Below are 17,817 nucleotides of genomic sequence, written 5' to 3'. Positions count from 1 at the left end.
GGGAGCGGGTACCTGAATTTGACAGGTACCCGCTCCCACTTCCACTGCAACTGCCTAGGCGATCGGAAGCAAAAGTTGTCCTCCCCCTTTCTCTCCCCGTAGTCTTCTGGGACATGTAACAGGTCACAGAAGACTACGGGGCCATTCAAAAAGTGCAGCACTTCTCGTGCATGCACAGTGGGCACCCGGTTGTGAAGCCGCAAGCTGTCACAGCCGATTGCCCAGACTGAAGATGCCCGTGCTGGGGAGAGAAGACGGCCGCTGAAACCAGCCGTGGAGAGGACACCGTGGGATCGTGGGACAGGTAAGTGTCTGTATTTTAAAAGTCAGCAGCTACAGGTTTTGTAGATACTTACTTTTATATATTTTTTTTCAGCTGCAACTCTGCTTTAAGTATTGCAACACACAGCATTGCATTACAAAGTAGAACAATGCACTTCAGCATGTGGCAATGCCAGGGGCTGACTGACAACTCATGGGGTCCTGAACAATAGGGGATCATGGGACCCCTGTGTCCTTGCCCAAACTCAAAAAAGCCTATGAAAAAGGTACCAGGGGCATCTCATGGGGCCCCCTACTGACCCTGGGCCCTCAGGCAGTGCCGAGTTTCCAAATGGTCAGTCCGCCCCTGGGCAATGCACTGTTATGGATAGAGCTGAATACAGTGTAATTCTGTGACATTTTAATAAAGTTAAAGAAAAAAGTAAAGAGTGGGATGCGGTGTAACATGGCATTGCATCGCTCTTCACAACACCCACCAGCACATGTGCATTATATGGAGCCTAACACATGCAGGCTGGTGTGAACAGGCCCTTTAAATAAAGCTGATCCCTAACTGGAAGACATTGGAGTTAGTTTCATAATTGTGCAATTTTCATGTGCACTCCTTGTTCCAAGTCCATTGGGCCAAAATGTTGTACCAAAAGAAGTGTCTTCACCTTTTTCCAAGTCACATTGAAGTGCATTGCATAGGTGTAAATGAGCCCTATAGACAATAATGGGATTCCTCTTGAGCATTGTTTTGTGATGACCAAAGCGCAACAAATCGCACAGGTTTGTTCCAGGGCTTAAAGTGGTTCTAAAGCCTTAAGGTTTTTTTACCTTAAGTCTAGGTTCATACCTATGCGTTTTCTACAGCATTTTTCGGAAACACACAGTAGTCCATTTAACATGATTTCCTATGGGAAAGGTTCACATCTCCATATTTTCACCCAGTGCTTTTTTTGGAAAGGGTCAGGGACTTTTTTAAATGTAAAAAGGTTACATTTTTGTTTCTGTTGACTTCAATGGAGACACTGCAGGAAAGCATGTGGTGCATTTTTTATGCGTTTTGAAATTTAATTTGCCCAGCAACATGCAAAACGCATCAAAAACACATAAAAAAAAGCATGTGTTAAAATGCAAAATGCACTGACAAATGCACTGCAGAAACAGATCAAATGCAAGCTGCATAGGTGTGAACCAAGATTAATGCATTCTATGCATTAAATGAAAAAAAATCTTCTGTGCCTGGGATACCCCCCAGCCCTCCTTTTTACTTACCTGAGCCCCATCGCAATCCAGTGCTGTGCATGAGAGAAGTGTGTCTCTCTGCTCTGTCTCCCCTCACAGGACAGATCACAGAGCAGATCCAGAGCAGTTGGAGCCATTGGCTCCCACTGCTGTCAATCAAACTCTGAGACAGGGAGAGGGGGGCACTTCTCCCCCGATTGCTAATTTTGGCCAGGCAACCAGCTCCGGAAAGAGTCCTGGTTATGCCAAACATCTTCCATTTGAGAGTTATGGAGGCCTCTATGCTCTTCAATGCAAAAGAGGTTTTTTTGTAGCCTTACCTAGGACTAGGCCTTGCAATAATCCTGTCTCTGAGCTCTGTAGACAGTTCCTTTGACCTCATGGCTTTGGCTCTGATACAGTATGCATTTACAGCTGTGAAGCCTTTTATAGAGAGGCATGTGCCTTTCCAAATCATGTTCAAGCAATTCAATTTACGACAGGGAGAGTCCAATCAAGGCTTAGAAACATCTCAGCAACAATAAAGAGAAATGGGTGGCACCTGAATTAAATTTCAAATGTTGCAAAGGGTCTGAATACTTATGTAGATGAGATATTTTTTCATAAATTTGAAAACATTTCTAAAAATCTGTTTTCACTTTGTCATTATGGGGTACTTAGTGTAGATTAATGAGAAAAAAAAAGAATTTAAACAACTCTAGTACCAGGCTGCAACATAACAAAATTGAAAAAAGTGAATGTACTCTATGTAGATAGTGTGTAAATATATGCATCCATAGATCCATATATATATATATATATCAGAAATAGCATTTACATATATGATGGTATCATATCCCCTGGACGAAGCCACGTGACCCTGTGGCGCAACGCGTTGGGAAGGGGCATTGATGTCACCACGTACCCGGACTCCTATGCACGGCGAGTACAGGAAGTGTGTGTCCACACGCCGTTCTGGCTGGACACATCACATACTAAAAGTGCTTTGATGTTTTTAAATCTGTAAGTGCAAAATTGGCACCAATAAATTCTTATGCTCACTAAGGATAAGGCACTATTCCTTTCTCTTTTTCCTCTGGCAATACGCTGAGTAACAGGGAGAAAGTATACAACAACTGTTGGAGGGAAGACCTTACCCAGGATCTATTTACAGCAGAATAGTAGGAGCAAAGAGGAGAACCATTCAGTTTTCTACTTATAGAAGAACACACTAAGTAACTAATTTCATTTTGAGCATTTTTATTTGGAATTATGTGAACAGTTAATTTTTTATTTTAAGTATATATATTTTTATTAATCAATTTTAATTATATATTTTTTTACTTTTGATTATTTTATTTATATAATTTGGATTTTTTTTTCACAATTGATGTATTATATACCTTTACAATAATGAGTTGCACATTTTATATTTTTATATTTTGACAAATTAAGGGCAATTATTTATTATTTAACTACTGAATTAATATTTGTTAAAAATTTATTTTATTTATTTATTCACAGTTATAATATAAGGGCGCGGCACCATTTTTATTTTTAAATTAGCATTTACATATAACTGAATGGTTGAACTGGATGGAATTTTTTCTTTTTTCAGCCAGACTAACTATGTATTCTACACTTAACAATGACTTTACAATTGTGGGTCTTCCAGCTGTTAACAACCCCTGCTACTATTCAGCCTATAGGTATCGCTGTCATGGGTAGCTGGTTATTTGGAACTACAAATCCCAACATCTCTTGCATCTGCAAGCTCAATCATTCCATCATGTTACTGTAGACTTGCAAGTTCCAGCATGGCCTATACCTACTGCTCATCTAAATTTGTCAGTGCCCTCTGTTGGAGCTGTGGAACTACACATCCCAGCATTCCCTCTCCCTATTTTGGAACCTGGCAGTGTATGCTGAGACAAGTAGTACCATAACAACTGAGATTCATAATTACATGTAGACTGTGGAAGATTCTGGCTACTGTCATTAAGCCTTTGAGATCTTTACATGCTCTGCAGATCCCAAGGCCAGATTATTCTTCTGGGGTGACCTGATTGGCTCGTTTGGAATTTCCTGGCTATATTATTACGATTATTTGTGCTAGTATTATTATTAATATTACTACTATTGTTATTAGTAGAACTACTACAATTATTATTGTTATTATTAATAATAGTACTGCTATTATAAATATCATTATTACTACTAATATTACTATTATTATTACTACTACCAACATTATTAATAATGCTATTATTATTACTACTACTATTATTACTTATTATTACCACTATTATTACTGTTGTTATTATTACTGCTACTACTAAAATTATTAACAACAATAATAATAATATTAATGTTATTATTACTACTAATATTACTATTATTATTACTACTGCTATGGGCAGCACAGTGGCTAAATGGTTAGCACTTCCGCCTGGCAGTACTAGGGTTGTTGGTTCAAATCCCAGCCACGGCACCTCCTGCATGGAGTTTGCATGTTCTCCCTGTGCCTGCATGGGTTTCCTCTGGGTGCTTCGGTTTCCTCCCACACTCCAAAGACTTACTGCTAGGTTAATTGGCTTCTCTCTAAATTGTCCTTAGTATGAATGTGAGTTAGGGACTTTAGATTGTACGCCCCTTGAGGGTTAGGGACTGATGTGAATGTACAATATATATGTAAAGCGCGGCGTAAATTGACAGTGCTATACAAGTACCTAAAATAAGCAAATACTACTACTAAAATTATTAATAATACTATTACTTTTATTATTATTACTACTAATATTACTGTTGTTATTATTATTATTATTACTACTAAAATTATTAATAACACTATTAATATTACTACTACTAAAATTATTATTATCAATATTATTATTATTATTATTACGATTATTATTACTACTACTAAAATTATTAATAATATTATTGTTATTACTACTACTACTACTATTATTTATTATTAATAATACTGCTACTAAAATTATTAATAATACTATTATTATTATTACTACTATTATTACTATTATTATTGGTACTACTACTACTAGTATTATTAATACTACTGCTAATATTATTATTACTATTATTATTTGTATTACTAATATTATTATTATCATTATTATACAGAACTTATATAGTACCAACATGTTTCTCAGCGCTTTACAAAATGAAGGAAGACAGTACAGTTACAACACAATCCAATACAGAAGGGTTCAGAGGGCTCTGATCGCGAAAGCTTACAATCTAAATGATTTTGTTCTATGAGCTAAAGCCAGTTACTGGGGTGTCATGCACAGTTAGTGGACTAATCATCCATCTTTTTTGCACCTCTCTGTGAATATAAAATGATTAGGTGGTTGGATTCTGCTCACACACCCAGCTGCAGATGAATGTCTGTTGGCAGGGTGAAGTGCTGAGTATGACATGCAACTGTGTAGACAGGGGTGTGACTGTCCCTATTGCTATGATACAGAATTTGCTTGCAGTGCTCTTGGCCTGTATTGAGTGGATTGTTGTTGTTGATTCATTCAGTTAAAACTCCATTGTCATTTGTGCCAGACAACATTGTGTTAGTATGCTGCAGGCACCGGGTACACGGAACGTCAGCTGGTCAGAGAAGGCTTGCACCTGTTCCAGGCTATGTTTAGTGCCTATGCACTGTTGTGAAGTGTCCGGAATGCAATTTAAGGATTAGCGCACTGTTATAGTTATTATGTCTAAGAAAACAGGGATGGTCTGTCTTTTTATCTGAGTATTAACACCCCTGTGTTAGTGTAAAGGATTTTCAACACATGCAACACGTGTGCTGCTCAAAGAGCATATTCACTTACATTGCTCTACAGTCCAGCTTGCAAGGAGAATTCACTACTAGTGAGGAACTGATCAAGTTGGATGTATTTTAAAGGTGGACTCCAGGAATTAAAAAGCAAAACTGCTTTTCAGTGCACATCCCCCCCCCCCCCTTCGTATATGGCAAAGGTTAAATGCTCATTTACTCTAGGGGTGCATCCCTCAGTCTGGCAGGATCCAGCACTGTTCTTTCTGCCCAGAGATGTGGCCTGTGTGCAGTCACTTGGCCTCATCATGTACAGTGCAGGGCTATTAACCATGCATTGTAAGGCCCCTGTCTGTTTTTCATCTGTCTGTTTATGGATGAAAAACGGATACACATAGTTACATAGTTAGTCTGGCTGAAAAAAGACAAAAGTTCATCCAGTTCAACCATTAAAAAAAAAAGTTATAATCCTACCCCCACAGTTGATCCAGAGGAAGGCAAAAAGAATCCAGCAAAGCATGAACCAATTTGCTCCTGCAGGGGAAAAAATTCCTTCCTGATCCCCCGAGAGGCAATCAGATATTCCCTGGATCAACTTTACCTATAAATGTTAGTAACCAGTTATATTCTGTGTATCTAAGAAAGAATTCAGGCCTTTTTTAAAGCAATCCAATGAACTGGCCAGAACCAGCTCTTGAGGGAGTTTATTCCACATTTTCACAGCTCTTACTGTGAAGAAACCTTTCTGTGTTTGAAGATTACATTTCTTTTCCTCCAGATATAAAGAGTGCCCCCTTGTCCTCTGTGATGACCTCAGGGTGAATAACTCTACACCGAGTTCACTATTTGAACCACTGATGTATTTATACATGATGATCATATCCCCCTTATCATATCCCCCTTATGTATTATACATGAAGATCATATCCCCCCATCATATCCCCCCTTATGTATTATACATGGTGATCATATCCCCCCTTATGTATTATACATAGTGATCATATCCCCACTTATGTATTATACATGGTGATCATATCCCCACTTATGTATTATACATAGTGATCATATCCCCCCTATCATATCCCCCCTTATGTATTATACATGGTGATCATATCCCCCCTTATGTATTATACATGGTGATCATATCCCCCCTTATGTATAATACATGGTGATCATATCCCCCCTTATGTATAATACATGGAGATCATATCCCTCCTATCATATCCCCCTTATGTATTATACATGGAGATCATATCCCCCCTTATGTATTATACATGGTGATCATATCCCCCCTTATGTATAATACATGGTGATCATATCCCCCCCTTATGTATAATACATGGAGATCATATCCCTCCTATCATATCCCACTTTAATCTCCTCTTCTCAAGAGAAAAATTCAGTTCCTCTAATCTTTCCTCATAGCTGAGCTCCTCCACTTCAATATCAGTGCCAAAATTTCACAATTTCTGCCAGGGTATACAAACTTTTGAGCACAGCTGTATATTCCGGTACCAGACAATTTGGGTTGATTTACTACAGAAATAGAGACTTGTCACTTTACATATTGATGGTTCACTAAAGTTGGCCATAGATAGATCTCTTTTTTTTTTTCATCTGCTAGCAAGCTGATCAAAAATAACCAGATTCCTCCATCCACACAAATGAGATGGAAGATGAAATCCTTCAAGCTGTGTTATTGTTTTCTGAAAGCGAGACTAATCTGCTTTCAGAATACACTGATCAGTGCTGCAGCTAATTGGCTGTTGGCTGATCAACTAAAAAGTTCCAACATTCCCTTTCAAAAGAAGCTGATTATTAGATCAACTTCTCTAGTGTGAATGAATCGAAATTCAGTGAAACTGTTTTCACTTTAACTATTGAATCAGATGTGAAGGACATATTCACAAAAAAAACGTAATATTTGCTTGTATGGGATTGAATGGTTGAAGTGAGCACAGCCTCAAGCTTCATGAAAATTCCCAATCTCAAGTTCTTTAGTAAATCAGTCCAGGGGGTACATTTTGTTTTCGTCTAGTGTAGAGCTATCCAGCCTATGACAGTTAAGCCTAGTACACACTAATATTTTTTCAACCCACTGGGTTGAATGAAAAAAAACTTGACAGCCCAGGAGGAGCCGCTGTACTAACTATCCGATGTACTAACTATCCAATGTTAGTACAGCAATCTCGTCCGCTCTGCTATTATGTTCTGACAGGGGGGATGTCCAGAACACTCAGTACTCTCAGCCATTGGTGATGATCGGGAGCCAATCGGCAGACCTTTTTTGGTCATGCCCAGTGGTGTATTTAGGTTTCATGCTGCCCTAGGCAACACATAAATCAGCCCCCCCCCCTTGGAGAGACCATGACTCTGAGAAACACCCCCCTCCCCCACGATAAGAGCCTGACATTGACCAACAACACCCCCCCACCCAAGAGAGCCTTCCACTACCACCACCCCCCATACACTGGCAACCCCCCCACCCCCCCACACCCGAGAGAGCCTTCCACTACCACCACCCCCATACACTGGCAACCCCCCCACCCCGGCAGGAGAGAAGACACTCACCTTCACAGCTCCAGACATCTCCGGGAACAAGAGTCGGGCTCTGCATACACCATCAAGCAGCCTGCAGCCTCTCTCAGATCCTACCTGCTCCCCATGCTGCATGTGTCCCTCCTTCCATCCCTTCTTTTGGGGAGCAGTGCTGTCCCCCTAAAAAATGTTGCTGCTCCCCTGAAAAAATGCCGCCCTAGGCAAATGCGTTGTTTGACTTGTGGTAAATATGGCCTTGGTCATGCCTTTTCCACAGAAGCTGGTCGAATGGCCAGCTTCTGTTGGACCAGCTGCCATACACACAGGGTGAATGTTGATATTGAACCGGCCAATGCTGCCTACCATCTGGCCGTGTGTACTAGGCTTAAGGCTAGGCATATATAAGGGGTACACACACACATGAATCTTTATCACCACACAAAGCCACTCATCCAGATGTTCAGAGCTGAAAATGGCACATGCCGCTATACAGTTTTTGCGCTCTCCTTGCAAACATTTAGCACCCTTCGTAGTCAAGTTGAAAATAGGGAAAGTGAAAGAAGGCTCAGCATGTTCCATCAATGTGCAAAGTGATGGCGACAGTCTTCTGGGATTCCAATGGTAAGCTGTCACCATCACTCTGCCCGCTGATGGAACACTCTAAGCGTTCTTCCGCTTTCTCTATTTTTGACTACAGGGGGTGCCAACTGCAAGGAGCACACACAAACTGTATAGCCCACATGCACCATGTTTAGTGCCCAACATCTGAAAGAGTGGCTTAGTGCGGTGACAAAGTTTCATGTCTGTGTGGTCACTCCTTCTGTGCCGGGTCGTGAACTTTTGGGATGCCCCTTGTAGACTGCCCTGTCCCCCTGGTGACTATTGTATTCATATAGCCGGTACTTGCAGCTGTATGAATACCTGTACAGTGATTGCTGAGTCTCTGTTCGGACCAGGGGCGGACTGACCATGTGGAAACTCAGGCACTGCCCGAGGGTCCAGGGTCAGTAGGGGGCCCCATGAGATGCCCCTGGTACCTTTTTCATAGGCTTTTTTAAGTTTGCTGACAACTTATGGGGCCCCCCGGGCAACAGGGGATCATGGGGCCCCTGTGTCCTTGAGCAAACTTAAAAAAAGCCTATGAAAAAGGTACCAGGGGCATCTTATGGGGCCCCCTACTGACTCACTCTGAATACCCAATCATGCCTAGGGGAAAAGAAAAAAAATGTTATCACCTGATAGGTTGACTGAAATAAGCACATTTTAATTCAATTACTAAGCTAAGACAATTCCAAAATCTTTAGTAAATTAACCACACCATCTTCCAATCTTACACCTGCCATTTTTTGATGGATTCATGCCAAATCTGCCAAAATCTGAGCCATGGGTGGCTCTTTTGACACCACCTGGCTTGATAGGCTTCAACTGACACAGGGGCCCTATGATCCTCTATTGCCTGGGGGCCCCATGAGTTGTCAGTCCGCCCCTGGTTCGGCCCACAATTTTCCACCTAGCTCCGCTGCTTTTTCGGTTGAAGTTTGACAAGCTGGGTGGTACCAAAAGGGCTACCAATGGCCTCGAATTTTGGCCAATTCAGCATGAATCTGGCACCTGTGGTTGTCTAAATACCTGAAGAGTGACTGCATCTGATTGGACTGCGGTCACTGTTCGTCCAACAAGTTTTTACCCAGCTCCTTTGATTTCTCAGTTGAAGCCTATCAAGCCAGGTGGTGTCAAAAGAGCCACCCATGGCTCAGATTTTGGCAGATTTGGCATGAATCCATCAAAAAATGGCAGGTGTAAGATTGGAAGATGGTGTGGTTAATTTACTAAAGATTTTGGAATTGTCTTAGCTTAGTAATTGAATTAAAATGTGCTTATTTCAGTCAACCTATCAGGTGATAACATTTTTTTTCTTTTCCCCTAGGCATGATTGGGTATTCAGAGTGAACACAGGACACAGATTCTTCTTATTTACTAATTTTCTGTTTGCAAAGTAAACATTACTTTTGTTAAGTGAGCAGTCTCTGCTGCTGTAGTAAATCAACCCCGATATGTCCATAGACCTTCATTGAAATCTTGCCAACCCATCTCTGGAAAGGCTGAAAAAGATTATCTCACCTGTTATAAGGTAAGTGCTTGGGCTGTCTGTACAGGAAATAAACATTAAAGAGTAACTCCACTTTTGTGGGAAAAAAATAGCAAAAAAACAAAAAAAACATATACAATTGCTACACAAGTCATATTGTAATTGAATGTAGTTAAAAATTCTCTTTCCCTTTCAATCTGCAGTGCTGTAATTTTTTGAACATACAATGCAATATGGCAACCTGGAGGCATTCTGTACACAGAATGCCCCCTAGAAATTTTATTTCCTGCTTGTGTGATTGGCTCTCTGATTTTCCCAGAAGTTTGTACTAAGATACAAGTCAGATTTTGAGCATCCTCTGCAACAGAAATGTCTTTTTTGGTGAGATATTACCAAAGGGAAATCACATCTAAAGGGATGCAGACCCTGACATTTTATGAAAGTGCAGCAGCTGATTGATAACCATAAGGTCACAACCATTCACATTCATTTTGCACATGGACACAGACAAACAAATGGCTAGTTCTTCAGAATACCAATAGGTAAGACTCTGCAACAACTCTGCAATGGGCATTGATCACCCAGAGTGGAATGTTTTTTCTCAACAAAAGTGGATCAAACAATCAAGCATGATAATTCCACAATTGCTCTATAGAATGAATCCCTTGTGTGCCCATAACTAGCCTTACTTAAACTAACATCCTCAGATTAAGAGATGTTTTCTGTGCTGCAGCACACTTAGCACCCTTCCCCCGTCTTTCATATTTGTGATCAGAGAAATAAAATGTTCATAAGATAAAAAAATACAAGGTCTGGACTGATGGAGAAGATGTACATTGAGATGAAATGGGAAATAGAGATGGTGAATAGAAGCAGAACCTGCACCGGCTGTGACCTGACAAGACCCTAATGTATTTTATAGCCTCGGGTGCTTTGTCAAGGCTTTCTGTTCCAATGCATACATTTATGTAATATGCAACTGAGTATGTCCACAATCTGTAAAAACCATTTTCCTGGGAGAAAGGGCTCGGAGGAACTGGAAATAAGACGACAGTTGCACAGATATTACAGTTACATATTGTATCAAGAATTTGCTGTATCCCTGGAAATTGGATTATGCGTACGGCTTGATTTAGGAAAGGAAACACGAATGGCTTTTTCAAGCTGAGTCATCATAGAACTGTTTGTAAATCGCTAGCACAATGGTTCCAAAACTTTTTCAGGATGCCAGTATTTGCCACCCATGCCAGATCCCATTTTTGGTATGAGGTCTACTGCAAATTTCAAATAGCAACTACTAATCTAACACTAGAAACAAGGGTATATATTCCAAAACTAAAATTTAAGTGTATAGGACAGCAATGGGCAAACTACGGCCCGCGGGCCGTATATGGCCCGGCGGACCTTTTAATCCGGCCCGTGGAGCGTGGCAAACATCGGCTGTCAGAATGTGTGTAGGCGGGGCAGCGTGAGGAACGTGAGGGGAGCTAGGCTCCTCTCACAGTCCGCCCTGAAGACCGGAACGGCGCTGGAACACGGCGAGAGGAACGCGCGGAGCAAAGGTAAGTGAATTGACACAGGGGGGACTTGGGGACTTAATATGGGGGATGAATTAATATGGGGAATGAATTACTATAGGGGGGATGAATTACTATAGGGGGGATGAATTACTATATGGGGGATGAATTACTATGGGGGATGAATTACTATGGGGGATGAATTACTATATGGGGGATGAATTACTATGGGGGATGAATTACTATATGGGGGATGAATTACTATATGGAGGATGAATTACTATGGGGGATGAAATACTATATGGGGGATGAATTACTATGGGGGATGAGTTACTATATGGGGGATGAATTACTATGGGGGATGAACTACTATATGGGGGATGAATTACTATATGGGGATGAATTACTATGGGGGATGAATTACTATATGGGGGATGAATTACTATGGGGGATGAATTACTATGGGGGATGAATTACTATATGGGGGATGAATTACTATGGGGGATGAATTACTATATGGGGGATGAATTACTATGGGGGATGAATTACTATATGGGGGATGAATTACTATAGGGGATGAATTACTATATGGGGGATGAATTACTATGGGGGATGAATTACTATATGGGGGATGAATTACTTTATGGGGGATGAATTACTATGGGGGATAAATTACTATATGGGGGATGAATTACTATGGGGGATGAATTACTATGGGGGATGAATTACTATATGGGGGATGAATTACTATATGGGGGATGAATTACTATGGGGGATGAATTACTATATGGGGGATGAATTACTATGGGGGATGAATTACTATATGGGGGATGAATTACTATGGGGGATGAATTACTATATGGGGGATGAATTACTATATGGGGGATGAATTACTATGGGGGATAAATTACTATATGGGGGATTAATTACTATGCTTACTATGGGGGAATATTACTATACTTACTATGGATGACACATACACATCATTCATCTGCTCTTGGTCCGGCCCCCGGGTCCAATATATGAACCCATTGCGGCCCTCAAGTCAAAAAGTTTGCCCACCCCTGGTATAGAATATGAGTTAGAACTGCTATCAGGCTTTTATTGCTGTCTATGTCTCTATTTGGGAGTTTCATCCTTTCCATTGTCCCCAGCACAGAAAATGATAGGAAATCCCCAGGTGGCACTGGAACAGGCACTGGAAGGGATTATCTTTTATAAGGAAACGTTTTCAGATGACAACTGTTCAAGACTCTTCCTGTTGGAGATGCCTCTTCCTATTACTGTGTCTCTGCGACAGGAACTTAGAGGGACTATCTCTGATGGGATACAGGCAAAAAAACTTGTCAGGAACCATTATCTATTTCGGAAGATCCAAGAAAAGCAAAGCCTTGTCTGGGAGCATCCAGGTGGACAAGAAATACAAAGCCCTGTTCAGGAGCTCTTAGAGGGAGGTCCAAGTGTACAAGCAACACCTGGGACCTCCTAGAGAAGGTTCAAGTAGATAAGCAACACAAAACCCTGCCTAGGACCTCCTAGAGAGGGTCCAAGTGGACAAGAAACAAAAGCTCTGCCATGGACCGCCTAAAGGGGGTCGAATTGCACAAGCAGCAGAAAGTCCTGCCTGGGACCTCCTTGAGGGGGTCCAAGTGGACAAACAACACAATCCCTGTGTGGGACCTCCTAGAGAGGGTTCAAGCAGACATGCAGCCCAAAGTCCTGCCTAGGACCTCATAAAGGGGGTCCAAGTGGACAATAAACACAAAGCCATGTCTGGGACCTCCTAGAGAGGGTTTAAATGTACAAGCAGCACAAAACCCTGCCTAGACCCACAAAAAGGGGGTCCAAGTGGACAAGAAACACAATGCCTGAGTGGGTCTCCATAGAGAGGGTTTAAGCAGACAAGCAGCACAAAGTCCTGCCTGGGATCTTCTAAAGGGGTCCAGGTGAACAATAAACACAAAGCCCTGCCTGGGACCTCCTAGAGGGGGGTTCAAATGGGCAAGCACCACTAACCCCTGCCTGGGACCTCCTAGAGGGAGTCCAAATGGGCAAGCAACAACTCTGCCTTTACACGTACATGAACTTCAATGGCATCCCAGTCTTAGTCCGTAGGGTTCAATATTGAGTTGGCCCACCTTTTACAGCTATAACTGCTTCAACTCTTCTGGGAAGGCTGTCCACATGGTTTAGGAGTGTGTCTATGGGAATATCCAGAAGCTCATTTGTGAGATCAGGCACTGATATCAGATGAAAAGGTCTGGCTCGCAATTTCCACTCTAATTCATCCCAAAGGTGTTCTATCGAGTTGAGGTCAGGGTTCTGTGCAGACCAGTCAAGTTACTCCACCCCAAACTCTCTCATCCATGTTATTATGGGCTTTGTGCACTGGTGTGCAGTCATGTTGGAACAGGAAGGGGCCATTCCCAAACTGTTCCCACAAAGTTGGGAGCAGGAAATTGTACAAAATGTCTTAGTATGCTGACGCCTTAAGAGTTCCCTTCACTGGAACTAAGCGTCCAAGCACAACCCCTGAAAAATTACCCCACACCATAATCCCCCCTCCACCAAACTTTACACTTGGCACAATGCACACAGGCAAGTAACATTCTCCTGGAAACCGCCAAGCCCAGACACATCGACCAGATTGCCAGACAGAGAACCGTGATTCGTTACTCCAGAGAACACATCTCTACTGCTCTAGTAGGTGTGCTTTACATGACTGGCGTGCTTTACACCACTTTATGCAACGATTTGCATTGCACTTGGTGATGTAAGGCTTGGATGCAGCTGCTTGTTCATGGAAACCCATTCCATGAAGCTCTCTATGTACTGTTGTTGTGCTAATCTGAAGGCCACATGAAATTTGGAGGTCTTTAGCTATTGACTCTGCAGACAGTTGGTGACTTCTGCGCACTGTGAGCTTCAGCATGCGCTGACTCTGCTCTGCCATTTTACGTGACTTACCATTTCATGGCTGAGTTGCTGTTGTTCCCAGTTGCTTCCACTTTGCTATAATACCACTAACAATTGACATGGAATATTTAGTACAAGGAAATTTCAAGGATGGACTTATTGCACAGATGGCAACCTATCACGGTACTAGGTTTGAATCCACTGAGCTCCTGAGAGTGACCCATTCTTTCACAAATGTTTGTAGAAGCAGTCTGTATGCCCAGATGCTTGATTTTATACACCTGTGGCCATGGAGGTGATTGGAACACCTAAATCCAATGATTTGGAGGGGTGTCCCAATACTTTTGGCAATATAGTGTATATATATGTATGAATTATGTATGAATTTGCACAGATATATTTATCAATGTATACAGATTTGCACTGATGCATGTTAAGTGCTTCCTTAAATGTCAACCGGTTTCTGTTGAACCGGCCACTACTGCCTGATATTTGACCCATGTATACGGGGCTTTAAGCTAATCAAACACTGCTAGAATTTCGTTCAAAATTACATTTTAAGAACACTTGTTCAGTTTTCTAATCATGGGGTTAAATTGATGTTCATTTTTGACCATAGGCCAAATGTTAGCCAGTTTCTGTTGAACTGGCCATTACCGTTTGATATTTGGCATGTGTGTAGGGGGGTTTAAGCTAATCAAACACTAGTAGAATTTCATTCAAAAATACATTTTAAGAACACTCATTCAGTTTTCTGGTCATGGGGTTAAATTGATGTTCGTTTTTGTCCACAGTGATGGGAAAATTTGAAGGAGCAGGATGGCAATTTTTTGTGAATTAATACATTTCTGATGTTTAGAAAGTCCATTAACTCCAAAATTGAATGTTAAAGCAAATTTTTTTAAGTACTTTTGAAGGACATTTGTCATATGTCTGTAGCACTACCCCCTTAGGGGTTGCTGTTGATTTTGGGTCCCCTATAGTCCTGCACAGCCAGTCATTTAGCATTTCTTCACACAAGCTCTCATCAGTAGACAGATATCAGTCTTTGGCGGGCCGTATCAGGCCCACGGGCCATAGTTTGAGGACCCCTGCTTTAGAGCAACAAGAACCAAGTCCCTTCACAGAGAACTAGATACACTAAGCTCTTAAGAACACCAGCCACTGTTCCTTTAAGCAAACACACTGCTGAGTCTCTAGCACAAGAGGGATGGCAGAAGCTGTGACAATCGCGGCATCAGACCCCAGCCCTTCTCACCAAGCTCGTGATCGAAGGACTAGCCAATCTAAAACTGCGCTGTCATGTGCGTAACAATGCCACGCCCAGCTGCACTCTGCACAAAGATTTTCCAGCTAATGGACCACAATCTGTGTATCTGCAGCCTGGGAGCGATTGTTACTGGGTCAGGTTAATTACGCAATTAACCCTTCACACTGCCACCACCTCCTTTTTGTACAGAAAAAGAGGAAACTCGGCAATATCAGCAATAACACTATGATGTTTGAATAATCGTCGGTATACCACTGTCACCGCAGGCAGAGATATACCAAAGTTTAAAACACACACACAGTAGCGCTCTTCAAAGGCAGGAATTCATAGTTTGCATTAACGAGCGTTAGAAACAGTTCAACACTTTCAGAAAGTAAGATTTATTACTAAAAGGTCAAAAGGGTGCAATAAAAATATTCACAGAAAATATGTAGCCAATATATATATAAATATACAGAAAACAATAGCACAGCAAAGAGATAACAGAAAGGAGTTTAGAGGGTTAAAGTACTTGCCAAATGTCCTGGTTTAAGCAGATCAGGTTTCAGAGCCAAAAGGTTGTTTTTATCTCCCACTGTTAGTTCCGATGTTAAAAAAGGAGATTCTTCAACTCTCACACACCTCAACTCAGCCTAGCCTAGCTTTTTCTAGCAACTCCACAGGGTGTCTCCCTGGAGCAGTAAACCAAACGCCTCATTTGGGGTGGGAGTTGTAGGTGGAGACCTCAGGCTATGACCAAAGCCTGCGCAAATTATATTATGGTTCATAATTTACCCTGGATACATACAACATCCTATCCACGAGTAGATTATTACGCAGAATCACCTGCTGAACGGTTAGACATGAAACACGAAATACCTGCTTGAATGGTTCAGGAGATATAATTTTCTGCTCTCTGGTATATGTCAGATAGGGGGTGTAACATATCAGGAGGCTGATCTCAAAGTGAGCCGTCCGAATATGGGCTCCATGTTTGAGTAAGTCTTTCATAATCCAAGATATGTAATCATAGGGGAAAATGGATGTTGAATGTGGTGTCTGGTTTATGACTTATCTGGAATGTCTTTGAACTCAGTGAAGGACATGGTTTAGGCCTTACAATTCCTCCTCTAGCAAGAGTTTCGTAGACAGAGGGGCACCTAGTTAGTGAGGTTTATAGCCATGACACCCTCCCAATAAGTTTGTTGCCTGTGATCTCTGCAAACACACACCAACCACATTCCTGAGGGGGGGGGGATTGGAGGAGGAAGCCTGCTTTGGGAGGGAGAGAGATGATACAACATGGAAGATTCTTAACAAGATGGATGACTGTGTCCATCTCTGTGTGCATGAGTGCTACAGAAGCCAAAATGTCTCTAAGATCTCTCACAGCAGTCTGTACTCTTATCATTTCCGGGGACAGTTGGATGCCTCCTTCTATCTTCCAAGTGACACCTTTCTCCAGTGATTCCAGACTAGATCTTCAGCAATCAGCTCTTTGTAGCTTCAGCATCCAGGCCCCTAGGTCGCTCACCCAAGCCTCTCAAACAGCAAGCACATGGCAGTGTTGACTTGGAGGGCAGTGGCCCTCCAGACTGGACTAATCCTCAGCAGGAGGAGACCCAGAGCTCAGTCTCTCAGAGTATTTATGCAGTTACCCAGAAGTCTTCAGGGCCCTTCTCCCTGGGATTGGTCAGGGCTGCAAATATATTCATACTGCCATTTGCATAGCTCCACACCTATGTTCCATAGAATTGTACAACTGTCTGGGAAGCAGATAGAGCTATCAGACTAGCAGCAGCTGAGAACACTGAACTGATCTAATTAATCAGTTGCAGCCACATGGGTTACAATGAGGCTAACTAAACTTAGGCTGACCTTACATTATACAATTATCTTCCAATTTTGTGCCCAATTTCCTTTAGATTTACCTTCAACTGTGTAGTGCAAGGGCCCACTTAATTGGATACAACTGAAAGTGTTGTTTAGGTTTGTCCTCCTATTATATGGTTTTTGGTAAATCTAAACCAAAAATCTCCAGATAATTGTATAATGTATGGCCAGCCTTACTGACAAAAATACACCCAGCTCCACTTATCTAACTGATCCCAGCACCTATCTAGGAGGGTGCTACATTCATTTTTAGCGAGTTGTAAAATTAGTCAATAAAATTTTATATAAACTTTAATATGTTTATATTATTATAATAATAATTCAAGATGTA

This window comes from Staurois parvus, unplaced genomic scaffold (genome assembly GCF_062004578.1).
Source record: "Staurois parvus isolate SC_StPar_1 unplaced genomic scaffold, SC_StPar_1.0 ptg000031l, whole genome shotgun sequence".
Classification (NCBI taxonomy): Eukaryota; Metazoa; Chordata; class Amphibia; order Anura; family Ranidae; genus Staurois; species Staurois parvus.
Note: the sequence above shows the minus strand (reverse complement) of the source record.